The 13,889-nt window shown below is 42.2% G+C and overlaps 1 non-coding gene across 1 annotated transcript; it reads right to left on the minus strand.

Annotated features, from left to right (window-relative positions):
• Positions 1-10,764: 10,764 nt before the first annotated feature.
• Positions 10,765-10,868, minus strand: LOC116544873. Its single transcript, XR_004266078.1, has one exon. It is a non-coding gene; the product is annotated as a U6 spliceosomal RNA (small nuclear RNA).
• Between the last annotated feature and the right edge of the window lie 3,021 nt (positions 10,869-13,889).

A 13,889-nucleotide genomic window follows, 5' to 3' on the forward strand; every position in this document is an offset into this window, starting at 1 on the left:
CAACTTCCCAAAGTGCTGGGATTATAGGCATGAGCCACTGTGCCCGGCCTAAAATACCTTTCATTTCCCTTGTCTTGTGGCTTTCTACCAAAAAGAAGTTTAGATCTTTCTTTTATTAGTTTTCTATCACTGTATAACAACTTATCCCAACACAAAATAGCTTAAAACAAGAGGAATTCAGGGAGCTGGTGCTGTTGGGAGGTCCACTCATTTCAGTGTCTGAGTTGATGCTGGCTGTGGCCAGGACCCTCAGCCTGGGCTTCCCTCTGACACAGTGGCTGGCTTCCAAGGCCAAGTGACCCAGAGAGACAGTCAAGCAGAAGCTGAGCTGCTTTTTATGACCTCAGAAGTCACATAGTATCACTTCCACCGCATCTGATGGGTCAAGGCAGTTACAAAGGTCCTCCCGGGTTCAAGGGAAGGGAGCATAGACCCTACCTCTCAACGGAGAGGCGTCAGTTTACATCATGAGGAAAGTGGGTGGCATGGGACAGACATACACTCAGCCTACCGCAGATCCAGAAAAACAGCCTAATAGGTACTCTTTCCTGGAGAAAAGTTTATTATTTCTAACCAATTGGATTCTTCTGGAATATATGAGAATGACCTTAACCAGTGTGTCCACTGTGAAAGCAGAGCAGGAGCAAAAGTTACTGTACTTTTCAACTTTTGTCTAGCTGGTACCTTGCTTTTTTCTCTACTTGTTCAAATATTATCAGCCCTTAAAACATGGAATATACAAGCAGTCTTACAAATCTAGCGATGTAGCTGGGAGGGGTGGCTCACGCCTGTAATTCCAGCACTTTGGGAGGCCGAGGCAGGTGGATCATTTGAGGTCAGGAGTTTGAGACCAGCCCGGCCAACGTGGTGAAACCTCATCTCCACTAAAAATACAAAAATTAGCCAGGCATGGTGGTGGGCGCCTGTAATCCCAGCTATTCGGTAGGCTGAGGCAGGAGAATCACTTGAATCCAGGAGACGGAGGTGGCAGTGAGCCAAGATAAGGCTACAGCATTCAGCCTGGGCAATGGCATGAGACTCCGTCTCAAAAAAAAAAAAAAATCTAGCCAAGTCTCATTTTCTAAACATCTAGCGTGTTTTTCCCTCCAGTGACGTGGGTCAGGGCCTCTGCTGCTTTATTTTGGCTTGTGAACCCATAACCTACAGGCCAGTCAGGGCCCTGAGGTGTACCGACATCAGCTTCATCCACAGTTTCATCGATAAACTCCTGTAACTCAGAGCAGATTTAGCAAACGTCGGGGGTGCTACATTATCCCTGCGTATGTGTGGACAGACCTACCGTCCAGCTAGTTTGTATTCCTGGGATGAAGCACATGTAACTCATACCTTGAAGAAATAAAGGCAATATCCTATTTGACAGTTCAAAAGACGTATTCTCCTTGTCCTGATAGAACATATCTACTTCCCAGAACTGAGCAAGAAAACGTAATAAAGTGGAAAAGCCTCTTGAAGAAGAGGTTATGACATTTTTGCTTTGAAAGAGAATGGCAGGTCGCTTTTAATGGTCACTTCGCACACGTGGCGTTCTTCTGAGAAAGCGGCGGTAAAGCGAGGAAACCCTTCATGTTTTCTTCCGTGTAACCAGAGAAAGTGCTAAGCGCACCAGGCTGAAGATCATTGCCTGCTAAGCTTTTCAATCTTGTGTGTGCACGAGGACCAAGGCTCCCAGCAATTTCCGTCCTGTCTGGAGCTGCGCTTAGAGGGGGAGATGGCGCTGTCTATTACAGAGAGCCTCCTTGTTTCTTTGTTATCAAAGAAAATAAGCCTCCTCCCCATTCCCTGTGACCACTTGTTTTCCATTGTCACTACATAAGTAGCTCTGTGGTTTCAGCCATCCTTTTCCTAAGGAGTGAGTTATTTAAGTTCTCTAATTTAATCATCCTAAGATTATCTTCCTACTTCGATTTAATAAAGGAAATTAAAATGTGTTTCTTTCTGTTAGTATCCTCCACTGCCATCTGCTTAAAAATGTGGATATAATCAGCCACTGGAAAGTATGAGAAACAGGTCATGTTTACAAAGAAGTTTCTCTCTTGTTAAAAAGCATGTGAATAAAATTTTTAAATCCCCATGAGGAAAAAAATCTGCCAGAATTTTAAGTTGAAAGAGATTTCATTTCATAGCAAGAACTGGTAATGTAAAATGATCTTTCCAAATGTAAACCCACAGCTTCCTGGTAATTGTGTTATTTTTAAGACAAATAAGGTGTTTTTTCTAATTTATTGTTTTCCAGAAATCGTTTTTGCAGTCTGTCTGGTAGCAGTCAATGCAACTAAATGTGTGCCACGTGCTCCCACTGGTGTTCAACCTTAAGTATCTGGAAAATTGCTCTAGTCATCTTTTCTGAAGAAAGATGAAACCATAAATACTCTTTTTACATTAGTATGAATGTTTTTTGAGTAAGAGATGTTAAGATTTTTAAACTATTTGGGAGATTGGCAATTAATTCTTTTGTCATCAAGGAAAACATACACTGATATTTTTAAACAGCCTTATTGAAATCTAATTAACAGAGAATGTAGTTTACTTATTTGATGTATATAATTAAAATTTTTAATGTATTCGCAGGGTTGTGTATCCGCACCACCATCCACTTTTAGAATATTTTTGTCTCTCAAAAAAAAAGCAACAACAACAAAAACACCCAGCCCTATACCCTTTAGCAATCATTCCTGTGCCTACACTAACTCCCCCGCCTGGGCACAGGTTAATCTACTTTCTGTCTCTATTGATTTGTCTTTTTTTTGACATTTCATATAAAAGGACCTACACAGCATGATACATTGTGACTGGCTTATTCTACTTAGCATAATGTTTTTGAGGCTCATGCAAATTACAGTCTCTATCAGTACTTCTACTTCATTCCTTTTAATTGCAAATAATATTCTATTATTCAGATAATACACTTTTTAAAAAATCTGTTCTTCAGTTGATAAATGTCTAGATTGATTCTACTTTTTAATTATTAGGAATAATGCTGCTACAGTCATTCATGTTCAAGCCTGTGTGTGGACACAGGTTTTCAGTTCACTTGGGTGTATACCTGTGAGTAGAATTGCTAGGTCATATTGTAATTCTATATTCAACTTTTTGAGGAACTGCCAGGCTGTTTTTCACAGGGCTACACCATTTTACAATTCCACTGGCAATGCATGAGGCTTCCCATTTCTCCACGTACTCACCAGTACTCGTTAGAGTCTGTATCTTTTGCTATAGTCATCCTAGTGGGTATGAAGTGGTGTGTTGGGCTTTTCATTTACAATTCCTTAATGACTCCTGATATTGAGCATATTTGCATGGGTTTATTGGCCTTCTATATATCTTATTTGGAAAAATGCCTACTCAAGTATTTTGCCCATTTTTTAATTGGGTTCTTTTTAAATTCTCAATAATTCTTTATATGATCTGGAAGCACATCCTTTATCAGATACATAATTTGCAAATGTTTTCTCTCGTTCTGTAAGTTGGCATTTTGCTTTCTTGATAATGTCCTTCCAGGCATAAAAGTGCTTAATTTTGATGTAGCTCAATTTTATCTATGTTTTCTTTTGTTTCTTATAATTTGGCTATTATATCTAAGAAACCATTACCTAATCCAAGGTCACAAAAAAAATTGACTCTTCTAAGAGTTGTATAGTTTTTTTGTTGTTGTTTGTTTTTGTTTTTTTCAGAGGGAGTCTCAGTCTGTCACCCAGGCTGGAGTGCTGTGGTATGATCCCGGCTCACCGCAATCTACACTTCCTGGGTTCAAGCAATTCTCCTGCCTTAGCCTCCCGAGTAGCTGCGATTATAGGCACCTGCCACCATATCAGCAAAATTTTTATGTTTTTAGTAGAGATTGATTTTGACCATGTTGGCCAGGCTAGTCTTGAACTCCTGGACCTCAAGCGATCTGCCTGCATCAGCCTCCCAAAGAACTAGGATTAGAGGCATGAGCCGCTGCGCCCAGCAAATTTTATAGTTTTAACTCTTGCATTTAGCTCTGTCCAATCCATTTGGAGTACATTTTTGCATATGATATGCAATGCATTCTTTTGCACGAGGATATCCAGTTGTCCCAGCATCATTTGTTGAAAAGATTCTTCTTTTTCCACTGAATTATTCTGTCACCCTTGTTGAAAACCAACTGATGATAAATGTAAAGCTTTATTTCTGGATTCTCAATTCTATTCCATTGACCTATGTGACTATCTCTATGTCAGTACCACACTGTATTGATTACTATACCTTTTAAATTTATTTTTTATTCTTCTTTTTTTTTTTTTTTTTTTTTTTTTTTGAGACAGAGTCTTGCTGTGTCGCCTAGGCTGGAGTGCAGATGGCATGGTCACAGCTCATTGCAGCCTTTGCCTCTCAAGCTCAGGCGATCCTCCCACATCAGCTTCCTGAGTAGCTGGGACCACAGGTGTGTGCCACCATGCCTGGCTAATTTTTTTGTTCGTTTGTTTGTTTTGTAGAGATAAAGGTCAACCTATGTTGCCCAGGCTGGTCTCGAACTCCTGGACTCAAACGATCCTCCCACCTTGGCCTCCCAAAGTGCTGGGTTACAGGCATGAGCCACAGCAACTGGCCTGATCACTCTAACTTTGGTAGCAAGCTTTGAAATCAGGAAATGTGAGTCCTTCAACTTTGATCTTCTTTTCTGAGATTGTTTTGTCTATTCTGGGTCTCTTGTGTTTTCATGAGAATTTTAGGATAAGTTTATCAATTTCTATCACAGACCAGCTGGGATTATGATAGAGACTGCTGTTTTGTCTATTCTGGGTCCCTTGTGTTTTCATGAGAATTTTAGGATAAGTTTATCAATTTCTATCACAGACCAGCTGGGATTATGATAGAGACTGCACTGAATCTATAAATTGATTTGGGGAATATTGCCATCTTCATAATATTGAATCTTCCAAACAATGATTTAGACCATTCTAATGCATTTATTGAGGTCTTTTAAATTTATTTCAGCAATATTTTATAGTTTTCAGTATATAAATTGTGCTTTTTTGTTAAATTTATGCCTAATCATTTTATTCTTTTTGATGCTATTAATAGAATCATTTTAATTTTCTTTATGTAATATTCATTTTTAGTGAGTAAAAATAAAATTGACTTTTGAATATTCATCTTATATCCTGTTACTCTGATGAGCTTGTTTACTAGTTCTAACAGTTTTTCAGTGGATTCCTTGGGATTCTCTATGTGCAAGATCATTGCATCTATAAAAAGAGGTTGTTTTAATTCTTCCTTTCCAATATGGATGCTTTATTCTATTAATAGTGTGTATTACATTAATGGATTTCTGACTGTAAACTAACCTTGTATTCCTGGTATAAATCCCAGTGGCTCAGGGTATATAAACCTCCTTATATGTTGCTGTATTCTGTTTGCCAGTATTTTATGTTTGCATTTTTGCGAATTTTTGTATTCATAAAAGATATCGGTCTTTTTTTCTTTTCTTGTAATGTCTTGATTTTGGTATCAGGGTAAGTACTAGCCTCAAACAATGCGTTGAGAAGTTTGTCAGTGAAGCCACTTGGACGTGAGTTTTCTTTTACAGGAAGTTTTAAAATTACTAATTTGATCTCTTTACTGGATAAAAGTCAATTCAGATTTTCTACTTCTTTTTAATCAGTTTCAGTAGTGCATGTTTTTCTATGAATTTTCCATCTCATCTAAATTATCTACTTTTTTGGCGTGCAGTCCATAGTATTCCCTTATAATCCCTTGTATTTCTGTAAAGTCAGTAGTAAATGTCTCCTCTTCCATTTCTGATTCGAGCAATCTGAGCCTTCTCTCTTTTTCCCTTGGTCTACCTCGCTAAAGCTTTGTCATTTTTGTTCATCTTTTTAATAATCAACTTTGGCTTTACTGATTGTCTCTATTGTTTTCCTACTCCTTATTTTATTTTATTAATTTTCACTCTAATCTTTATTCTTTTTTTCCTTCTACTTGTTTCAGTTTAGTTTGCTCTTCTTTTGCCAGAGTCTTAAGGTAGAAGTTTAGGTTACTGATTGGAGATCTTTCCTCTTTGTTAATATAGGCATTGATAGCTATAAAATTCCCTCTAAGCACAACTTGAGCTATATCCCGTAAGTTTTGGTATGCTGTGTCTCCGTTTTCATTTAGCTCAAAGTGCTTTCTGATTTCCTTTGGATTTCTCTGCTAGCTCAAATTACTGTTGAACCCTACTGTAAATTTTTCATTTCTGTTTGTATTTTCTAAGTCCAGAATTTATATTTGGTTCTTTTTAATAACTTCTGTCTCTTTATTTATATTTTCTTTTTTGTTGTTATTGTTTTATTTTTGTTGTTGTTTTGCTGTTTTTTTATTCGAGACAGGGTCTCACTCAGACACGCAGGCTGGAGTGCAGTGGCGTGATCTCGGCTCACTGCAGCCTCCACCTCCTAGGTTCAAGCGATTCTTCTGCCTCAGCCTATCAAGTAGTTAGGATTACAGGTGCCCACTACCACGCCCGGCTAGTTTTGTATTTTTAGTAGAGATGGGGTTTCGCCAGGCTGGTCTTGAACTCCTGACCTCAAGTGATCCACCTGCCTTGACCTCCCAAAGTGCTGCAATTACAGGCATGAGCCACCGCATGTGGCCTTTTCTTTCGTTTTTTAACTGACACTTGTGAACATTTCTAGCATTTTCTTCTGATGAGACATGCGATCGCATCTTCCTTTAGTTTTCTGAGAAGGGTTTTCTGTCATCTTTTGAACACAGAATAGCTGTTTTGAAGCCTCGTCTGCTAGGTCCACTGTCTGGGCCCCCTCAAAGGCAGTTTCTATTGCTGGCTTTTTTTTTTTCTCTTGTGTATGGGTCACACTTTCTTATTTTTGTTTTGTTTTGTTTTTGCATGTCTTGCAATTTTTTGTTGAAAACTGAATATTTTAAGTAGTATTTTGTAGCAACTGTGGATACCGACAGCACAGCTAGGGGTGGTGGCTGTTATTGTTTGCTGGGGTTATTTATTTGCTTAGTGACTTGACTGAAATAATCCCGCAAAGTCTGTGTCCCTTGCAGCAGTGTGCAACCTCTGACAGCCCATCTCAGATTTCTCTTGTAGCCTGGCCACCTAGGCTGGGAATCACTTCTGGCAGGTGACCTTCTTGTTGTTCAAAGATTGTACTTAAGTCTGCTTAGCAATCGGATGTTCATGGTTGTAAATGTGTGCGGCTTGAAGGTTGGTTGCACAGCGGTGGGGGAGGGGTCACCTTTTTCTCTCATGCTCCAGTGTCTTAGAGCTCTGTGTTCACCCTGCTCATACCCTGGAAAGGTGCAGCCTTGGACATGTACACAGTCTTCCAGACTGCCAGGGAAGACTGCAGTATTATTATTTATTATTTCTATTTGTTTATTTTTTGAGACAGGATCTCATTCTGTCACCCAGGCTGAGTGGAGTGGCACCATCATAGCTCACTACAGCCTCCACCTCAAGGTGCAAGTGATCCTTCCATCTTAGCCTCCCTGGTAGATGGTACTACAGAGGTGCACCTCCGTGCTCAGCTAATTTTTAAATTTTTGTTTTTAGAGATGAAGTCTTGCTTTGTTGCCCAGGCTTGTCTCCAACTCCTTGCTCCTGCCTCAGCATCCCAAAGTGCTGGGATTACAGGCGCCAGCCATCATGCGTGGCCTGTAATAGTATTTTAAAGCCTGGCTTCCTAGGAGTTGCACCTGGGTCAGAGCATTTTTTACTCAGTGTTTGGTCAGAGGTTGTGTTTAAGCCCCTTCAGTCACTGAGGCATCCCTGGGCTGCAGGATTTGGTGGAGACTTGGAGAAGGCTTTGGAGTCTGCTCCACACCGTGCCCAGATGGCTGCTGGCTGGGTGCAGCCTGGCACATGTGCACTGCCTTCCCAGCCAGAGAATGGGCTGTGATTCAGGAGGCTTCTCCCTGCCTCCTTCCTGCTTCTCTCTTCTATTAAACTTCTGGCCGCTCTGCTGTCTTTCTTGTGGCAGAGCTACTACCCTCCTCTCAATTACTCTCCACCAAGATCCACATTGTTTTTGCCAACACCCTTATGCGTGGAGCCCTCCATTCTGTGTTCCAGAGTCAGTCCCTCAGACAGCTGCTGGGCTCTTTGTCAGCTTGGCTTGCCTTTCCCACCCCAGGCAGAACCTGTGCAAGACTGCAAGGAGCTGAGGTCAGGGACCCACTCTTCCCAGAGTGATGAAGCCCCGACCTGGAAGTGCGTACTAGGCGTGTGGGCCATGGCAGCTGTGGATAAGCCCACTCTTTTTGGCTTATCCCTTGCAGTGTGGAACCTCCCTACCACTAGTGAGTGAGCTGGGGTGGGGGCGACAGGGCGCTAGTACTCTCAGCCTGCTTCACCTGGAGTAGAACTTCTATCCTACAAGCAAGAGAGGCAAGATGGGGAAAGGGAGGTTGGTACTGCCTGGAATAGAGCTTCTGCAACACAGGGCTGGGGGCAGGAGGGGTGAAACCATAGCCTCAGACTGGCAGGAGGAAAGTGGGGATGAAAAGAGGGCCCGCATCTTCTCAGCCACACCTGTCCAGAGTCGAGGGTGCAGAACAGGCAGCACTTCCATTAACCCTGAGCTTGGGTGCAGTGGGTAAGGAAGCAGGAGGTGGCTCAAATGCCACAGACTCTCACCTTTCCTACGAAGGTTTAATAGATTTTCTTGAAGGAATTTTTCTCCACTTCCTGTATACCCTTCGAACAATTTCCAGGGGCTTTAAATTACTGCCTTTTTATGGCTTTCACCACTCGAGTTGTGTTTTGCTGGAGAGGGTCTGCTAAGCTTGCTTCCCCATTCTGAATGTCACATCCCACACGGATTTTTTTTTTTTTATCCTCCATATTTGATTGGCTTGATGGTCCTTTGACAGCTCCATTTGGAGGAATGAAAGCTAAGAAAGTCATTACGGGCCAAAGGATGGGAAGTAATGGCTTGTGGATGTTGCCTGCAAATAGCAGTTGCTTAATGCAAACTCTGGTTGCCTCTTAAAATTTCAAATGATGTCATATTTTCTCCTCTCCACCCTCAAAAGTTATCAAAACAGAAGGCTGGTAGCTCACTTTCATTTCATATCACACATAAGTGACATACAGCATTTTCAAGTTGGAAGGAGACATCAAACAAATGAGGAAATAAGGCCCAGGAGGACTGGACTTGCTATTCTAGTTTTCCAATTTTTGTATGAAATAGGAAATGGTAGTCAAACAACAAATGATGTCTTTAAAATGGTATTTTCAAATCGAGTACCAGTTCTGGATAACACAGATTATTTATAACTCAGCAGGGTCATAGCAGGCTTTATGTTCTCCAAAGAATGCATTTTCTTTCCTGAGGCAGAGGCCCTGGACAAAGAGCTGAATCAAGACATTCCTCCACACAGCAACAATTTGGAAGTTCAGTTCAAAAAAAATCTGAAATCTAAAGAACTCAGATGTAACATTTTAAAATAGATAATTCTCTACTTAAAAAGTTATGTCAGTTCTGTTTTAAAAAGAAAAATAATATATATTAAGAAATATTTTTCTTTTTTTTTTTGTTTTTTTTGAGATGGAGTTTCGCTCTTGTTGCTAGATTACAGTGCAATGGCACAATCCCAGCTCACTGCAAGCCTCGCCTCCCGGGTTCAAGAGATTCTCCCTGCCTCAGCCTCCCGAGTAGCTGGGATTACAGGCATGCATCACCACACCTGGCTAATTTTGTATTTTTTAGTAGAGACAGTTTCATCAGGTTGGTCAGGCTGGTCTCGAACTCTTGACCTCAGGTGGTCCATCAGTCTCAGCCTCCCAAAGTACTGGGATCACAGGTGTGAGCCACTACACCCAGCCAAAAAATATTTCTTTGAGGATAAAAAAAGGATAATGTTTAATCATCTATGCCATTCTCATTCCACTGGGATAGTACTGTCTTGAGTCTGAGAAGTTGTGAATTAATTTTTTAAAAATCAACATAACTCTAATGGTGTACTTTAATATATTTTCATTCACAGAGCTCCCAATTTTGTTTTACTTACATAAGAGTGTTGTATATAGATACGACCATAGTTTGTTGGAGATCATTTTAATAATTTTGTCCATGCCCATGGTCATTTGTTCCTCAGCACAAGTTACTGGGCAACTGTCTCCTAATGCTTAATAGCATTCTGCAAAACATTTAGAAACAAAGTGTTCCAGAACACCACAGGATGCTGAGTGTAGCTTCTGGGGAAACTGAGGCACAAGATTAAATGATTTCTCCCCAAGGCTTAGAGTCAATAACTGGCAGAGGTAAAACTAAAACCCAAGTCTCCCAACTTCCCGTGGAGGCCCTGTGTTGAGTAAGGCACGGCGTATACGGAAATGACATACGAGAATACAAGATGGGCGAAGGACATTTAAAAACAACAACGTCATTTTTGGACTTTCAGTTTATTGGGTTTTCATATTCCCTAAGTTCTATAATTCTATTTATTATATTTTCTTTTTTGTGAGACAAAGTCCCGCTCTGTTGCCTAGGCTGGAGTGCAGTGGCACAGTCTCAGTTCACTGCAACCTCTGGCTCCCGGGTTCAAGTGATTCTCATGCCTCAGCCCCCTGAGTAGCTGGGATTACAGGCGTGAGCCAGCACCCCAGCTGTTTTTTATATTTTTAATAGAGACGGGGTTTTACCTTGTTGGCCAGGCTGATCTCAAACTCCTGATCTCAAGTGATCTACCTGCCTCAGCCTCCCCAAGTGCTGGGATTACAGGCGTGAACCACCAAGCCCAGCCAATGTTTTAATATAAAAAATTGTTTTAAATTTAACTCACTTCATGAATGTGCATGTTATCTTTGCACAGGGGCCATGCCAATCTTTAAACTGTTCCAGTTTTAGAATATGTGCTGCCAAAGCAAGCGCTATAAATTTTATCTTACCGCAATCCTTTAAAGTGGAAAGCAGTAATAGTAGGAGTACTAATAGTGGAAGTTGGGAGACTTGGGCGTTAGTTTTACCTTGGTCAGTTACTGACTCTAAACCTTGGGGAAAAATCGTTTAATCTTCTTGTGCCTCAGTTTCCCCAGAAGCTACACTCAGCATCCTGTGGTGTTCTAGAACACTATTCCTTCTAAATGTTTTGCAGAATGCTATTAAGCATTAAGAGTGGTAGGGTATTCTAGCTTCATTTTGGAGGTGAGGAAACCAGGCCATCTGCATATTTACCGATTTGGTCAGCATCAGACAGCCAAGGAGCGGGAGACACAGGGCGTGAACCCAGGTTTCTCCAGGCAAATTTGTGCTCTAGACACAGAGTGAAAGTCAACGGGCTCTAGCACACACTGGCTACCAAGGCGCTACAGGAGCTACAAGATGAACAAGACAGGGCATTTCCAGGCCGTCTCTTGGCCCTTCCCACACCTTCCTATTGCACGTAGTGCCTACCCCACCACCAGACTTGTCTCAACATTGACATCAAGAATATAACAGCCTCGGCTGAGCACAGTGGCTCATGTCTGTAAGCCCAGCACTTTGAGAGGCCAAAGCACGGGCATCACCTGAGGTCGGGAGTTCGAGACCAGCCTGACCAACATGGAGAAACCCCGTCTGTACTAAAAATACAAAATTAGCCGGGCATAGTGGTGCATGCCTGTAATCCCAGCTACTCAGGAGGCTGAGGCAGGAGAATCACTTGAACCCAGGAGGCAGAGGTTGCAGTGAACCAAAATTGCGCCATTGCATTCCAGCCTGGGCAACAAGAGCAAAACTCCGTCTCAAAATATATATATAAAACAGTCTCTCTTGATGTCTACCAATGCTTTGCCTCCACCTAAGTCATTGAATTTCTCTGTGCCTTGGCTTTGACTTGAAAAAACAAAACAAAACAAAAAACCTTCCAGCTGCAGTAGGATGTAGCAATGTGAAACTCTAAAGCGCAAGAGGGGAGTTTGGTACCTGTTTCTAGTGACACCGTTTCTCCAGAGCATCTCTATGTAACAATGATTTTCATGTCCTCATAAATATACTACGACACAGCACATTGGGAGTATAGTTAAAACAAAAATTTCCCATATAATAAAGGTTGTCTCAGCCGGGCACAGTGGCTCATGCCTGTAATCCCAACACTTTGGGGGGCCAAGGCCAGTGGATCTCGATGTCAAGAGTTAAAGACCATTCTGGCCATCATGGTGAAATCCCATCTCTACTAAAAATATGAAAATTAGCCAGGCATGGTGGCATGTGCCTGTAGTCCCAGCTACTCAGGAGGCTGAGGCAGGAGAATCACTTGAACCCAGGATGTGGAGGTTGCAGTGAGCCGAGATGGCACCACTGTACTCCAGCCTGGGTGGTAGAGCAAGACTCCATCCCCAAAAATAGTAATAATAATAAAAATAAGAAATAAATAAGTAAAGACTGTCTCCAGTCTTTGTCTATGTAGCCTGCACCTCCTGTATGAAAAATAACCGTCTTCTATAGTAACATGTAAGTTAAGAATGTAGCTAGTAGGACAAGAGAAGATGTGAACTCTAAGAGGCAGGCAGCTTTGCTCTACAGCGCAGTTCATGTCTCTTTTCCATGAAGGCAAGCATTTCATTCCCTAACACTGAACTGAGCAGTGACTGAAACTATAAATAAAGCTTAGGAAGCTCTGGGGAGAGTTTAACTGGGAAGAGGCGTCTCAGTGATCTATTGCTACATAACAAACCACCCCCAAAACTTAGTGGCTTAAGCAATGATGATTAGTTCTCATTATTCTGTGATCGAAACTAGGGTCACTCTTGTGACTCCTGCTAGCTGGGCTGAGCTGTCGGCTGGGGCATCTCTGTCCTCCACGTGGTCTCCCAGCAAGGCAGCCTGGGCTTCTACACAGCATGGTGTAGGGTTCCAATAGGGCAAAAGTGGAAGCTGCTCAGCCTCCTAAGGGCTAACCTGGCACAGCGTCACTCCCGCTACGTTCTATTGGTCAAAGCAAGTTACAAAAAGCTGGGCACAATGGTGTGCACCTGAGGTCCCAGCTATTCAGGAGGTTGAGGCAGGAGAAACAAGAGTTCAAGCCCAGCTTGGGCAGCATGGCAAGACACTCTCTCTAAAAAGTCAGAAAAAAAAAAAAAAAAAAAACAGGTCTCAAAAATCAACTCAGGAGGCGCAGTGGTTCATGTCTGTAATCCCAGCACTTTAGGAGGCCGAGGCAGGCAGATCACCTGAGGTGGGGAGTTCGAGACCAGCCTGACCAACATGGAGAAACCCTGTCTCTACTAGAAATAAAAAATTAGCAGGGTGTGGTGGCACATGCCTGTAATCTCAGCTACTCAGGAGGCTGAGGTAGGAGAATCGCTTGAACCTGGGAGGTAGAGATTGCAGTGAGCCAAGATCACACCATTGCACACCAGCCTGGACAACAAGAGCAAAACTCCAACTCAAAAGGAAAAAAAGAAAAAAAAAGTCAACTCAGATTCCAGAGGAGGTAAGGACAAATAGCTTCCACCTCTAGATGGGAGAAGAGATGTCCTCATTCAACAATGGATGGATTGTGGGTGGCCATCTTTTTTTCTCTTCTTTGAGATAGAGCTTCCCTCTGTTGCCCAGGCTGGAGTGCAGTGGCGCGATCATGACTCACTTCAGCCTCAAGTGCTGGGATTACAGGCATGAGCAACCTTGACTAGGAGTGATTAGCCATCTTTGGCAGCAACCTACCACAGAAGGATTTATAGAAGAGGAGCCTTGTGACGTTGATGTGGTCACGTTAGACCTGCAGAGAAGGTACATGAGGTACAAGAGGCTGTTTGAGAGTCCGAGCCTGTTGTGGAGAGATCAGTCCAGTGGTCCAAGTTTAGTGAGGGGGTGACCTGGTGGTAGGTCTTCCGGAAGCATTCTTCTTTGGAAATTCTACGGGTAAGGCACATACATATTCCCACTCCTCTCACCTCTGGAGAAAAATAGGGA

This window comes from Sapajus apella, unplaced genomic scaffold (assembly GCF_009761245.1).
Source record: "Sapajus apella isolate SASKATOON/1434 unplaced genomic scaffold, GSC_monkey_1.0 scaffold4, whole genome shotgun sequence".
Taxonomy (NCBI): domain Eukaryota; kingdom Metazoa; phylum Chordata; class Mammalia; order Primates; family Cebidae; genus Sapajus; species Sapajus apella.